This window comes from Silurus aristotelis (genome assembly GCF_946808225.1).
Source record: "Silurus aristotelis genome assembly, chromosome: 2".
Lineage (NCBI taxonomy): Eukaryota > Metazoa > Chordata > Actinopteri > Siluriformes > Siluridae > Silurus > Silurus aristotelis.
The window spans coordinates 8,531,951-8,546,446 of record NC_139575.1 but is presented as its reverse complement, the minus strand read 5'-3'; the positions used below and the strand labels follow the sequence as shown (position 1 = coordinate 8,546,446).

The window sequence follows — 14,496 nt, the reverse complement described above, 5'->3', positions numbered from 1 at the left end:
AACATCTTGATGTATAAATGTAATGTGTACCATGGCCGCTATGTAAACTGATTATTTTGTAGACATCTGTTAAAAAAATTAACATGACACTATTGGGTGTGTGTGAGGGAATGAATATAAATTGGTAAGTCAGAGTTGTGTTAGTATCATTTAACGTTTTGGTTAGACAAGAAATGTAATACATATTTCTCCACTTGAACTCCTGACCCCTCAAAAATGTCTGTTCATGTCCCTGGAGCATGTTTTCCTTCCCCAGAGCATTACAACAAATTTGGAATTACACAATTATATAGGATGCATTTAGCATTAGACTTTCCCTTCACTTCAACTAGGAGACCAAAACATGTTCCTGCATAACAATGTGTGCAATTGGAGTGCCATGAAGATATGGTGTAAATGGATTAGAGAGGAAGATCTTGATCTCTGACCTTGAGCTTTGATCTAAACCCTACCGAACTCCTTTAGGATGAATTGGAATGCTGACTGCGACCCCGGGCCTCCTCACCTGACCTTACACCAGTACCTGTCTTTACTTCTGACCTTGTGGCTAAATGAGCACAAATCTAGTAGAACATCTTCCCAGAAGAGTGGAAGTTATTATAACAGCAGGGATGACGATTTGATCCTTTCAGTGAGCTTTGATGTCCATCAACTTACAGAACTATAGCTATTTCAGTCAGCGTGTCAATGTGCACTTGTTAGCAAAATAAAGACAGCCACATTTAATCAGGATGTTAGACTTTAGCCTGCATGTTATCAGATTGGCTTATAGAACTCTAATATTTATTCCTCACTTTTCAAAATAATTTAAGGTGAATAAATGGACCCCAGTTAGATTTCTGAGGAAATCGAAATTTTGTTCTTTGCACGCATGTTTCTAGGTAAAAGACACACAAAGGTAGAAAAGATTTATCCTTGAGAGAACTATGCTCAATAATTGAACCAATGAATCACATTTAACCTTGGATGTGTCAAATAAAAGACACTCCATGCTCCAAAACATTTGACAGAAATATTAGTGATTCGAAACCAATGAATAAATAAAAGTCACAAAAAAAGTAACACGCACAAATTACCTCAGTAGCAAGCAATAATGATTCATGACCTTTTATTTCAATTCGCACGTAAATTGTTTTTCTCACATGCTTTTGTGCAAACCAAGCAGAATTTTGATGCGACGTATGATTCATGTATTGAGAGATATGTTTAATAGAAAGAGTAAAAAAAAAAAAAACTTTTATATTTAGTGTAAAGTTTTAAGCACATCATTTCAACCATTCTGCCATGAAGAAAAGAGTGCAGGCAGGGTGGAGTGGGTGGAGAAGAGTGATAGCAGAAGTGATTTGTGATAGAAGAGTATCTGCAAGAGTAAAAGGGAAATTTTATAGGACTGTGGTGAGAGCTGCGATGTTGTCTGGTGTAGAGACAGTGGCATTGAGTAAAAGACAGGAGGTGGAGCTGGAGGTAGCGGAGCTGAAGATGTTGAGGTTTTCGTTGGGGGTGACGACGATGGACAGGATTAGAAATGAGTTTATTAGAGGGACAGCGCATGTAGGACGTTTTGGAGACAAGGTGAGAGAGGTGTGATTGAGATGGTTTGGACATGTGCAGAGGTGGGACATGGGGTATATCAGTAGGAGAATGCTAAGGATGGAGCCACCAGGAAGGAAGAAAAGAGGAAGGCCAAGGAGGAGGTTTATGGATGTGGTGAGGGAAGACATGCAGGTAGTTGGGGTGAAAGAGGCAGATGTAGAGGACAGGGGGTATGGAAATGGATGATCCGCTGTGGCGACCTCTAATGGGAGAAGCTTAAAGAAGAAGAAGAAGAAGAAGAAGAAGATTTAAACCATTCTGCTATGGAAAAGACAAACATTGTGCGAGTCCTTCAGCCTGACAGTTACATTATAAAAATAATGGGGTATAATGGGCAATTAAAAAAAAATGATTTTTTCTGAGGTGCCAATACTTTTACCTTAGAATGTTCTCATATTGTAAGATAATGTCACTACTGAACACTTATCAAAGTTGATTCACAAATAAAAAAATAAATAAAATAAAACTCAAAAGCTTGGCACAGTATCTTCTACATTCAGAATGGAACCTTGTGAGACGATCAGAATGTGTTGATTTAAATAATGCTTTATTTCTTAAAAAAAAAAAAAAACTGTCCAGAATCATCCTATTTACAGTTACTTTTCATTAAGTGCATCTATAAAAATATATAATATTTTCATAATAAATTCAATTATAAAAACTTATTTTAATAATTCCATGGCATTGTGTTGGAACCTTCAGCTGCTGATTTTAATATAATTTTTTCCCACAGTTTAAAAAAAAAAAACAGCAGTGCTGATCCGGTTTTGTGTAATGTACAATTCCTTTGGGTTGCCTGGTAGACATTTTCAGGCTGAAACACAATTTCTTTTTTGCCTCCAAGCCATATCATTGTCCCAGACTGACCTCAACTTTTCAAGTTCTACGAACTCACTGTTCATAGTATTCACCAGATTTAGCTGAACCTAGATGTTCCATTTAGTTACCGTTTCTTCCCTTTGCTTTTTGCATTTTTATTAAAACCTTCGTTGTGTTGCACTTGAGTTTCCGGCACGTTCTTCCTCCTGACAAGAGGCTTGTGAAGAAAAACTTGTAGAGAAGGTTTTTTCAATATCTACACCTTGAGAAAATGCTCTGTAACAAATGACCATGTGACCATAATCTGGAATTCAAGATCATGGGTTTTAATCTTAAAAAAAAAAAAAAAAAAGAAGAAAAGAAAAAAAGAAGAAAACTGACACTAGTTAACAAGAATAATATTGTAATATGCATTTTTATTCAAATTAGTCTATTAAAAAAAAAACAACAACAAGGTTTGTGGACACCTGACAATAAGATTTGTATGTAATTTTGGAACATCTCGCTCCGCATTTAGTCCCCATTTGCTGATATAATAACCTTCAGTCATCAGGCAAGATACTGCACTAGATTTTGAAGTCTGGTTATGTAGATTTGTGTCCATTCAGCCACAGCAGATTTTGTAAAATCCAGTACTCGTGTAGGGTGATGGGTCCTTGGGTCCATTCAGCGTTCCAACTGATCCCAACTGGTTTTCAATAGGGTTGATGTCAGAGCTCTATAGCAGGCCACTCAAGATCTTCTACTCCAACCCATGTAAAGTATATCTTCATGTAGCTGACACAGGGGCATTATTATGCAGTAACAGGTTTGGGTCTTATAGTTCAAGCAAAGGAACATTTTATGCTACCACATCTAAACACACCCTATACAATTGTGTTCTTTAAACTTGGCTTCAATGGTAACAGTTTGGGAAGGAACCCAATATTTTTGTCTACATTTTATATTTCTTTATACCACATCAACTGAAATATAGTACAGAATTTGTACATTTCAGTGGTATGTGATTATGTGGTTGTGCCCATTGGGCAACGCTTTTTTCCATATTATTCTAATTACAATAATGTAGTGGATGTGAGCATAAAAACATTGAAATAAACATTGTCTTCTCATTATTTGTTGCAATATTAAATAAAAATAAATAATTATAGTTGCCTTAAGGGAAAATATTTAGCATCATTATAACTATATCAAATCTAACTATTAAGGCAGAAAAATTAAATATTTCCCTTTTACTTAAATGATGCATTACCATATTACTTCTTCAGAGAGAAGAACAGTAGGAGATCAAATGCTTACCAATAACTTATCACTGTCTGAGCACTTTGACAGATATCCAGTCCATCCATACATCATGTCACCATGGTGAAGTTATGAGCTTCTGTACAAACAACGTTACCACATGAACACCAACAGCCATATATTCACTTCCTCTTACAACACGAATAAAGAGTGTAAGAAATTAAAGTCTCACGTGGTTTAAGTTTGTATAAATAAATGTTTCTCACTAATGATTAATTTGACTATTAATCAATATTTATAACTATTTATATGTGGAGTAACTGTGACCTATTTTACTGTTTGTTTACACTATATATATATATATATATATACATACTGTATACACACACACACACACACACACACACACACACACACACACACACACACACACACACACACACACATTTATACATATATACATATATCTATCTATTTACACACACACACACACACACACACACACACACACACACACACACACACACACACACACACACACACACACACACATTTATACATATATACATATATACATATATCTATCTATTTACACACACACACACACACACACACACACACACACACACACACACACACACACACACACACACACACACACACACACACACACACACTCAGTATATATAATGTTCTAAAACTGTCTTTATGTTCATTGATTGATTGAATTATTTTATTCATCATTATTTGTCATCATTATTATTAATTTTCTCATTTCTATAATTATTAGTCATGAATAATAATAAGACCATTCTTGTTATTATTGTTGATTCTGTTCCTGATGCTCTTGGTATATTAATTCACTAATGCATTCTTTCTTTCTCCATTAGCAAAATTGATTATTTGCTGACATTAATAGAATATGTGTGTTAGAACAAATACTTTATTGATCCGTAGGGAAGTTGTTTATATAGTTTAAATAGTATAGTTAGTATTTGGTGTATGAAGAATAGAGAGTTTAGACAAGTCTACACTCATACACTACAATTGTTTTTTCATTAAAATTGTATGTGCCAACATGCCAATATCCCCTGAAATGGAAGTTTCTTTCACTAAACCTACAGAGGGTTTCATCTGGCTTGGGCTGTAGCTGTGTTGTTACCCTGCAAGGAGAATGCAGGCCAGTAGGTCAAGCTAGAATTCCCTTTGGAGTTTAAATCCTGCTCATGAGCTCCAGTTCAGATGATCTAAGCCTATAGGATCTGAATTAAAAATAATGATAAAGTGTGATTTATGTTGTGTATTGTGCATCATTGAAGGTCAAAATAGTTCAATATTTCCTTCTAGCACTTCACCCTGAAAAGATCTGATCACAGTAAGATCATGAGAAACAAACACCAGACCAGGAACATCCTGCTAGGTGTATTGACTTAACATTAGGTCAATAATGACTCATCTCCCAACAAACCTACTACTAGAGATTATGTAATTCAATCAATAGCCACAAAGGGGCACTCATGTATCAGATGTGTAAAATGCCCCTGTGAAAAATGTGGCATAGATTCAAAGGCCAGCAGTAGCACAAACACAGACATTCACAATGGGCAGATGCCGACATATTCGAAAAACCACAGATCTGTTCGACATCGAAATGGTTTCAGTGACTGAATAAATGTTTTACATCAACAATGTACTTCCTTTCTTCACCATAGGTACAAGGAAGTAGGAGGGAAAACTCTGTATACACCCACCCACACACAACATGACAAACACCCTCCTCCAGTCAATTCATTCACCACAAAATCAAAATAGCTGATATATTATTTTTTTCAGTAGTGTGCTAAACATTCCAAAGGGCCAAAAAGTGACCTTAAGAACAGCACTGAATAATCAGTCATGTTTCACCTGTGTGTTTAAACACATCAAGCTCTCTCAATATCTTTTTTTTTTTTTAGGAAACCAGCATGCTATAATACGCTCAAACTTTAATGAAGTGCATGTGTTCCAAACACTTTAATGGTTAATGGATAGTAATGTGCATTTTAGTTTATGCAAAGTGCCCTCTAACCACATGAGGGCAGTGTCGAGAATGACATAGTAAGACTGCATACTTCTTCTTTTGGCTGCAGATGCAATGACAAAGTTCAAAGTTCTATCTATCTATCTATCTATCTATCTATCTATCTATCTATCTATCTATCTATCTATCTATCTATCTATCTATCTATCTATCTATCTATCTGTCTGTCTGTCTGTCTGTCTGTCTGTCTGTCTGTCTGTCTGTCTGTCTGTCTGTCTGTCTGTCTGTCTGTCAGACAATGACAGACAGACAGACAGACAGACAGACAGTCTGTCTGTCTGTCTGTCTGTCTGTCTGTCTGTCATTTTGACCATCTATCTATCTGTCCGTCCGTCCGTCTATCTATCTATCTATCTATCTATCTATCTATCTATCTATCTATCTATCTATCTATCTATCTATCTATCTATCTATCTATCTATCTATCTATCTATCTATCTATCTATCTATCTATCTATCTATCATTTTGACCATCTATCTATCTATCTATCTATCTATCTATCTATCTGTCTGTCTGTCTGTCTGTCTGTCTGTCTGTCTGTCTGTCCGTCCGTCCGTCCGTCCGTCCGTCCGTCCGTCCGTCCGCTGTCTATCTATCTATCTATCTATCTATCTATCTATCTATCTATCTATCTATCTATCTATCTATCTATCTATCTATCTATCTATCTATCTATCTATCTATCTATCTATCTATCACATACTTTTATTTATTTATTTTTAATCTTTTTATAAATTATTTGAGTCTAAACATTAGAACTGTGAGAACTTGTATAAAGCATTTTTCAAGTAGCAACACATTAATAGTGCTGTCACAGTTTATATTTTCTTCTTTGTCTTGCAAGTGTATGCATATTTTGGCATTTGGCTATAATTTACTGTGCTTACAACTTGGTATGGAATAAATGCAATTGTGAATTTTAGTGCTTGGTTTAAAAAATATGTCTTAACAAACAAATGAAGGTACAATCTTTTATTTATTATCATGACAAAATGCTTATTTAAATAAGAAATATCTTATATTTATTAGTCATAAGTATTCATGTCTCTAGGCCAAAAGTTGTGAACATCTTGGGTTGCACATTCTCTTGTAAGTCTTTTTGAGAAATAAATTTCCTTCAGTTGTAAATCTGGATTCATATATTTTCAATCTATTCTCATTTATTATGTCTTGTCAATGTCTTTCTAAAAGTAAAACTTTTGACCAATCTGAAGTCTCTTAAATTGAAATCTGCAAAAGATGATTTATTAAAATGTCCTCTGTTTATTGCTAAAACTAATTTGCCCTGTTGATGAAAACCCTTCCTGCTTTATCATACTAACACCACCATGCTTTACCCCAATTACAACAAAATGCTTTACAAAACATTACAGAATATCCCAAACGTGTTCAACTTTACAGCCAAAAACAATTTCTTAAGGTTGTGATGAAAGACTTCATGGCAATCAAAAAATGTTTTAGCATAATCTTTGAACACTACTTCAATGCAAACACAATAGTAAAAGGAACGTAAATAGAAAACTTTGTTTCAAGGAGAGATTTTCTGAGGTAAAATATGATAATTAAAGATAAATCTATTACTGAATGACTACAATATAGCAGAATAACTAACTATTTATTTTAAATTAGCTAAGGGATTTTACATAACTTAGATGTAAACATTGCCTCTAGGCCTGTAGCTACTGCCTTTCTTGCTTTGTTCACCTCGGGTTTAGAGTTTTTATAATAAAAATGCCATGACATTGTTGTGTTGTAGTACACACTATACAAAGGATATAACTCTAAATAAATATTTGGATTTTTCAGCCGAAGTTTCACATGTAAATTCTGCCTATATGTAGTTGTATATATTAGTATGCATGTTGTATGAAAAAAGGATTTGCATTTGTCTGCTTCACCACAAGGTGTCACTCAAACCCAAACAATGCCCAGATCCCAGCAAACAGAAACTCCCCCTAACCACAAAATCACTATATACTGTACTTTCCCACAGTGTCTCAAGAATTGCAAGGGCCACACCAGGACTAGACGGTTAATAAGGACATCGACGATCAAAAGATGCACGATGACTTTAAATCAGTTACATCACAGAGGATTAGAGATGGCAAAAGTATACACATCCTTCACTCAAGTAGAAATACAGATACTTATGTTTTAAAAGACTGGTAAATGTTAAAGTACTGAATACATTGATAGCCAGGAAATAATACATCAGTGGTAGATTGAAGAAGCCACGCAATGACAAGAAACAGGTTGATGGGCTGAAAACGGTGTGCAACGAGAAGAAAAATATTGATCATGCCACCAAAAAGATTAAAACCAAAGTAATGAGCCTGTTGTAAAAATGTAAACAGTAGAAAATACAGATATTTGTTTAAAGAAATGTGTTGAGTGAAAGTAAAAAGTAGTACAAAAATGAAATAAAGTACTGATACCAGAAAAATCTACTTAAGTACAGTAACAAAGTATTTGTGCTTCGTTACTTTCCTCCTTTGCAAATTACCAGCAATGAAATTAAGCCCTAAACTGGACTGCTATCGGGTGGTGGCGTAATCTCTATAGGTCATGTCCCAGTGTCTACGTGTGTACTCAATCATATGTACTGAACACTGACCTGTGGTCTCATTCCTCCAATTTTTCTTTACCGTCAGGGATTATGGCTCCACTCTGTATCCATCCCTCATTTCTCAGCCCGAGAGAAAGAGAGAGAGAGAGAGAGAGAGAATAAATATATCAAGGGACTGTCTCTGATTCCACAAAGGGTCAAAAGAAACAATGGCGTTTCTGCTGTTCTCCATACTACAATAAAACAATTATACTCATGTAGACTGACCTATATGTATTTTCAAAGCTATAATCTGTAATTCAGAGGAACCTATTCCTTCACCAGTCTATCCAGACAGGTCAAAACTCCACTGTGTAGCTCAGCCTCACTATTTATTTACACCAAAGCCCATTTAACTAGATTAACAAGCATCCGCTAATGTACTGTAGCTAATGTTTATAACACTAATTTATGGCAAGCTAATAAGGTGTATCATTAAAGGAGTATGGAGAATAAGCGAGTATTCGAGTCCCCGAGACAAGCGAATTTTATGCAATCAAAGACTTTATCCTCTCCTGATAATGTTTCTGCTGTTGAAGCGAATTGTGTTTTCGCACTCGACAGAACAAACTCACGGTGACACAAAGCAGTGGCGTCCTCTCAGCATGTAAAAATGTAATTTGAGTCTGCTTAGTGTCTTAAGTGTTGAAAAGGAGCGTTCTGTTCAGCATTAGAACGAGTTGGTTTTTGTGTTGTTTGTTTGGGTTTAGTCACTGTTTTAACATCTCTTCACGTTTTCAATTAGTAACGAAAGCATTCAAGCAAACTAACATTCCTAGAGATTGCAACAGATAGTCTACACTTCGCATGTGTAGATTTTATGAACAAGAGTTGTTTTTGGTACTTCTGGATATGTGTTCAAAGAAAGACAATTCATTTGGAAGACTTCAGAACCAATTTAAATCCAGTAACAATTTTTGCCTCTGAACCCCTTTGACCACATGGTTTGGGTTTTGCTCTTATATGTAATTCCAACTTCTTTCTTTCTTTCTTTCTTTCTTTCTTTCTTTCTTTCTTTCTTTCTTTCTTTCTTTCTTTCTTTCTTTCTTTCTTTCTTTCTATCTATCTATCTATCTATCTATCTATCTATCTATCTATCTATCTATCTATCTATCTATCTATCTATCTATCTATCTATCTATCTATCTATCTATCTATCTATCTATCTATCTATCTTATGATGGACATACGCTACAACAACCCCAGCGTAGGTCAAAAATATTGTAGGTCGAAGATGGTGCTATGACTGTGACAGTCTTTCCTGCTTCATGCTGATTTATAATATTTTTATTTTCTTCCCCAAACTTATAGTTTTCCTCTTCTTTTTTTTCTCACTATTTTAGGGAGACATACTTGGGCGCTTTTAAAACATGCTTTTATAACTAAAATTGCTGTTTGAAACTGTTTGAAACAGAAAGAAATACACACGAGACAACTTTACTCCATCGACCGCTAGCAAGAGAGAGAGATACGCTCATCCCAGCTGCACGTCCAACGTATTGTCGTATTACAATTTTGTTGTATCTCAATTGTCATTGTAAGATCAAAAAATCGAAAGTCGAACCGTCGTAACTCGGGAACAATCTTATATATATATATATATATATATATATATATATATATATATATATATATATATATATATATATATATATATTTATATGAGAATTCATATGCAAATAGGTGAAAAAAAACTGGAAAAACATCCCAAAGACAATCCAGAGAAATAAAATGCACAACAACTACATTTCAAGTGTCATAACAAAGGTTAAGGTCAGTACTAAGGTCAGTGTAATATCCCTTTTTTTCCCTTTTAGAATATACACAGATCAGACATAACATTATGACCACCTGCCTAATATTGTGTTGGTCCCCCTTTATCTGCCCAAACAGTTCTGACCAGTCGAGCATTAACAGCATTAACTTCTTAAGCAGTTTGAACTACAGGAGCTCATCTGTTGGATCAGACCTCACAGACCAGCCTTCGCTCCACACGTGCACCAATGAGCATCGACCGCTCATGACCCTGTCGCTGGTTCACCACTGTTCCTTCCTTCAACCACTTTTGACAGATTCTGACCCCTGCAGACCAGGAACATCCCAAAAGAGCTGTAGTTTTGGAGATGCTTTGACTCAGTCGTCTAAAAATCACAATTTGGCCCTCGTCAAATCCTTACACTCGCCCATTTTTCCTGCTTTGATCAAATCAACTTTAAAGAAAAAATGTTCAACTGTTGTCTAATATATTCCCACCCAGCAACAGGTGCCATGATAAAAATATCACCAGTCGTAATGTTATAATGTCATAATGTTATGCCTGATCGATGTATTTACAAAATGATCACATTTTTCACAATTCTCATTTAAAAAAAAAAGATGTTTCAAAATAAAGCTGCAAAATATTGTGATAGAAAATCATACTTTCTAATAATAATAAGTACTTTTTAAAGAATAAAAGAGTTTGAATACTTTCTGAATACACAGCATGTGTCTACAACACTTTTTTCTTTTTCTTTTATTTATTTATTTTTGAACACCTTACGGTGCACCACACGAAACATTAACGCTAATCAGGCAACCGCATACTTTAGGCCATGTAGTGCATGATGAAGTGTGACATCTGAAGCTGTTCTGGGTTCACACTTAATGCATGTACAATATTCACTTCCTGTTCTTTTGCTCATCCTGCATTTTCATTACAAGGTTTTGCACCTGCTTCTGGGTCAGTGAGTGGGTGCATTGACAGCTGAGTCCTTGAAAAGCCTTTGATAGGATTCTGACTGCTTGCAAGTAATCTTGGATTTTAAAATAAATACATAAAAACACACTCACACTTATGAAAACCTTTGAATTTGAGCTTGCCTTCATACCTTTTCTTATGACTTGACTATTTGTATGTAAGCAGTAACTATACAACCGTACCAACATTTCTTCCTATTCATGATTTGTTTCCCCCCGCCTACAGTGAGGAAAGACGTCAGACGGAAGATGTTTCCTAGCACGAAGGCCGTTCAAACTGCTCAACCTGTGACCTCCAATGAATAAATCAATGTGCAAACGTACATGCAAGAAGAGAGTTCACTGACACTGCAAAGTTGTTCGGGCAAAAAAAAATTTTTTGCTCAGACTGTGCCAGTTTGTATTATAGCAAGTAGAGCAGTGCTTAAGGCTCTGGTGTACTGATTGAAAGTTCGGGGGTTCAAGGCCCAGTATTGCCAATCTGTCACTCTTGGGGCGCTTGAGGAAGGTTCTTAACCTGCTCCAGGGGCACTGTATCATCACCGACCCTGTGCTGCCTAACATTCCTGGGATATGTGAAGAAATAATGTTACTGTGATGTAAAGTAAATGTAAAAACTATAAAGCAGGTTTCTTTTATTTCTAATGAACAAATACACCAGTGTTCATCCAATTTGACATTAAGTAAAACAATAATCCACCTCTCTTGGGTGTTTTCAAAACTATTATAAGCTATTGAAAGATTTTTTTTTTTGTTAACTGCCATTTAAATAATACACCTAAGAAACATGAAGTCATTGAAAAGCCTTTATTTTCAAATATTCATTACAGTACAGTGAAATTCTTCTCTTTGTTTGAACCCTAAAGTCAGAACGCAGGTTCAGCCATGATACAGCAACCCTCAATCTGCCAATAAGCAACCCAACACCTTAGCCACTGAGCTACCACTCCCCATTCACTCCTTCACTCTCTGATCCCAAAACAAACTTCCCCACCTTATTTACACACAAACAAAAAAGAAAGAACTCCCAGAACAAAGCAGAAACAAGCTAAAACGTATATCACATCACTTACATTATATCCAGCAGTGGCATTAACAAGTATGCAGATATTTATAGAAACTCCCAATATTTAGTAACTATGTATTCTACTATATAATCACCACACAAGTTTTATTTTTACCACAGTGAAAACAGAGCAACAGTAACACCAGGAAATTAGAGCCTGACATTTTCTTTATATATATATATATATATATATATATATATATATATATATATATATATATATATATATATATATATATATATATATATATATATATATATATATTTTTTTTTTTTTTCTCTCCCAGGAATTGCCACTCTTCAGCACACAGCAGCCCAATATGATGATGGCTTCCCCTGCAGAGTGGGCGGACAGACATTCTTCTTCTTCTTCTTCTTTTAGCTTCTCTCATTAGGGGTCGCCACAGCGGATCATCCGTTTCCATACCCCTCTGTCCTCTACATCTGCCTCTTTCACCCCAACCACCTGCATGTCTTCCCTCACCACATCCATAAACCTCCTCCTTGGTCTTCTCCTTTTCCTCCTTCCTGGTGGCTCCATCCTCAGCATTCTCCTACCAATATAACTCATGTCCCTCCTCTGCACATTTCCAAACCATCTCAATCTCTCCTTCCTCACCTTGTCACCAAAACATCCTACATGTGCTGTCCCTCTAATAAACTCATTTCTAATCCTGTCCATCGTCATCACTCCCAAAAACCTCAACATCTTCAGCTTTGCTACCTCCAGCTCCACCTCCTGTCTTTTAGTCAATGCCACTGTCTCTAAACCAAACAACATCGCAGGTCTCAACACAGTCCTATAAACGTTTCCTTTCATTCTTGTAGATACTCTTCTATCACAAATCACTCATGCCACTCTTTTCCACCCACTCCACCCTGCCTGCACTCTTTTCTTCACTTCTCTAACACTCTCTCCATTACTTTGCACTGTTGACCCCCAGGTACCTGAACTCCTCCACCTTCTCCATCTCTTCTCCCTGCAACTGCACCACTCCACTGCGGGAGGACAGATATAAACCCACAAAACTATTCAAAGCACAAATAGCAATATTGTTTATACGAATTTCCATAGGAACTAAAATGTCATGATCATTTGCATATTAAAATGTGTTCATCTGAAGAACATAACAGATTGTAACATTTCATATAAAAAGAATGAGGAAAAATGTAACCATGGTTGTTAGTATTTGGGAAAATAAACAAAAGTTTTTATTATATTATTACTCACCAGTTGTGAGTCACTTGTTGTAAAACTGGTGATTTATAACTGGTTTGGGAACAGGGGTGATCAGTAATTGTTGGGAATATCAGAGCATCAGCGTCAGCTCAACCAAACTGTCTTGCCCATGAGCAAGAGGCTCTAACCCTCTCTGTCCCCCTAGGGCACTGTCTTTTCCTGTGCTCTGATCTGAGTTTCAAGCTGCGTTATTTGCCGATACACACACACACACACACACACTTACACACAACTGTGTGACTGATCTGCACAAACCGGACTCAACACCCATCATACACTTCGCTCACCCAGGTTTCAATACCAATCACACTTTTCACTATCGCAAAATGTTTACATGCCGTCTGTTGCTGATTCCGGGACTTGTTATTTTGCACAATATTCTGTCCAAATCCTTTGGCTACTGTTCACTTTATTTTTGATTGCTGCCACTGCTGAATTGCACAAATTCTGTTTACATCTTCCTGTTTACACTGCACCTTATTCTGTTACGACAGGTTTTACTGGCGGAGCTATTTCCATTTTTATTTGTATATTTTGTGTATTGTGTATTGTCCTGCACTGTCCTGGGTTGTCTTGCACTGTCTTGTGTTGTCTTTTGCACTGTTTGCACCATCTGCACACATGCACTTTATGTGGCGAGGATCTTAGTTCTCGGCCCTGTGTTTTTCTGTACTGTACTGTTTGTTTTATGTTGTTCTATGTAACACCTGGGTTCAGGAGGAACGTTGTTTCATTTCACTGTGTACTGCATCAGCTATATATGGTTGAAATGACAATAAAAGCTTCTTGACTCTTGACTTGACTCTTCATCCTACCTCTGGATGGAGTTCTCTTCAATTGGAGTCCACTCTATGCAGCTGAGCATGGTTCCACATCAACTGCCCAAAGACCCATAAAATTACTGAGCAACTCGAGAACTTTGAGGATGAATTTGAAATTAATATCAACAATCTACTACAATGGCCCAGGAACACAGGTTGCATTTAACTGTCAATTACTGCACACCTTAACAATGATGGATCTGTAATGAATGGACATTTAAGGGCACCCAGATGAAGATGGGCTTCCGTTTGAGTCCATGCCATCTCAGTGAATGTTTCCTTGCCACAGT

At 36.2% G+C, this 14,496-nt stretch overlaps 1 long non-coding RNA gene across 1 annotated transcript in view; it reads left to right on the top strand.

Annotated features, from left to right (window-relative positions):
- The window catches only part of LOC310740848, an 8,051-nt gene extending 4,211 nt beyond the window's left edge, over window positions 1-3,840 (top strand). Inside the window, exon 3 of the long non-coding RNA XR_014537773.1 lies at window positions 3,681-3,840. This is a non-coding gene — a long non-coding RNA (uncharacterized lncRNA). The remainder of the gene's footprint in view (window positions 1-3,680) is intronic.
- Window positions 3,841-14,496: the final 10,656 nt, after the last annotated feature.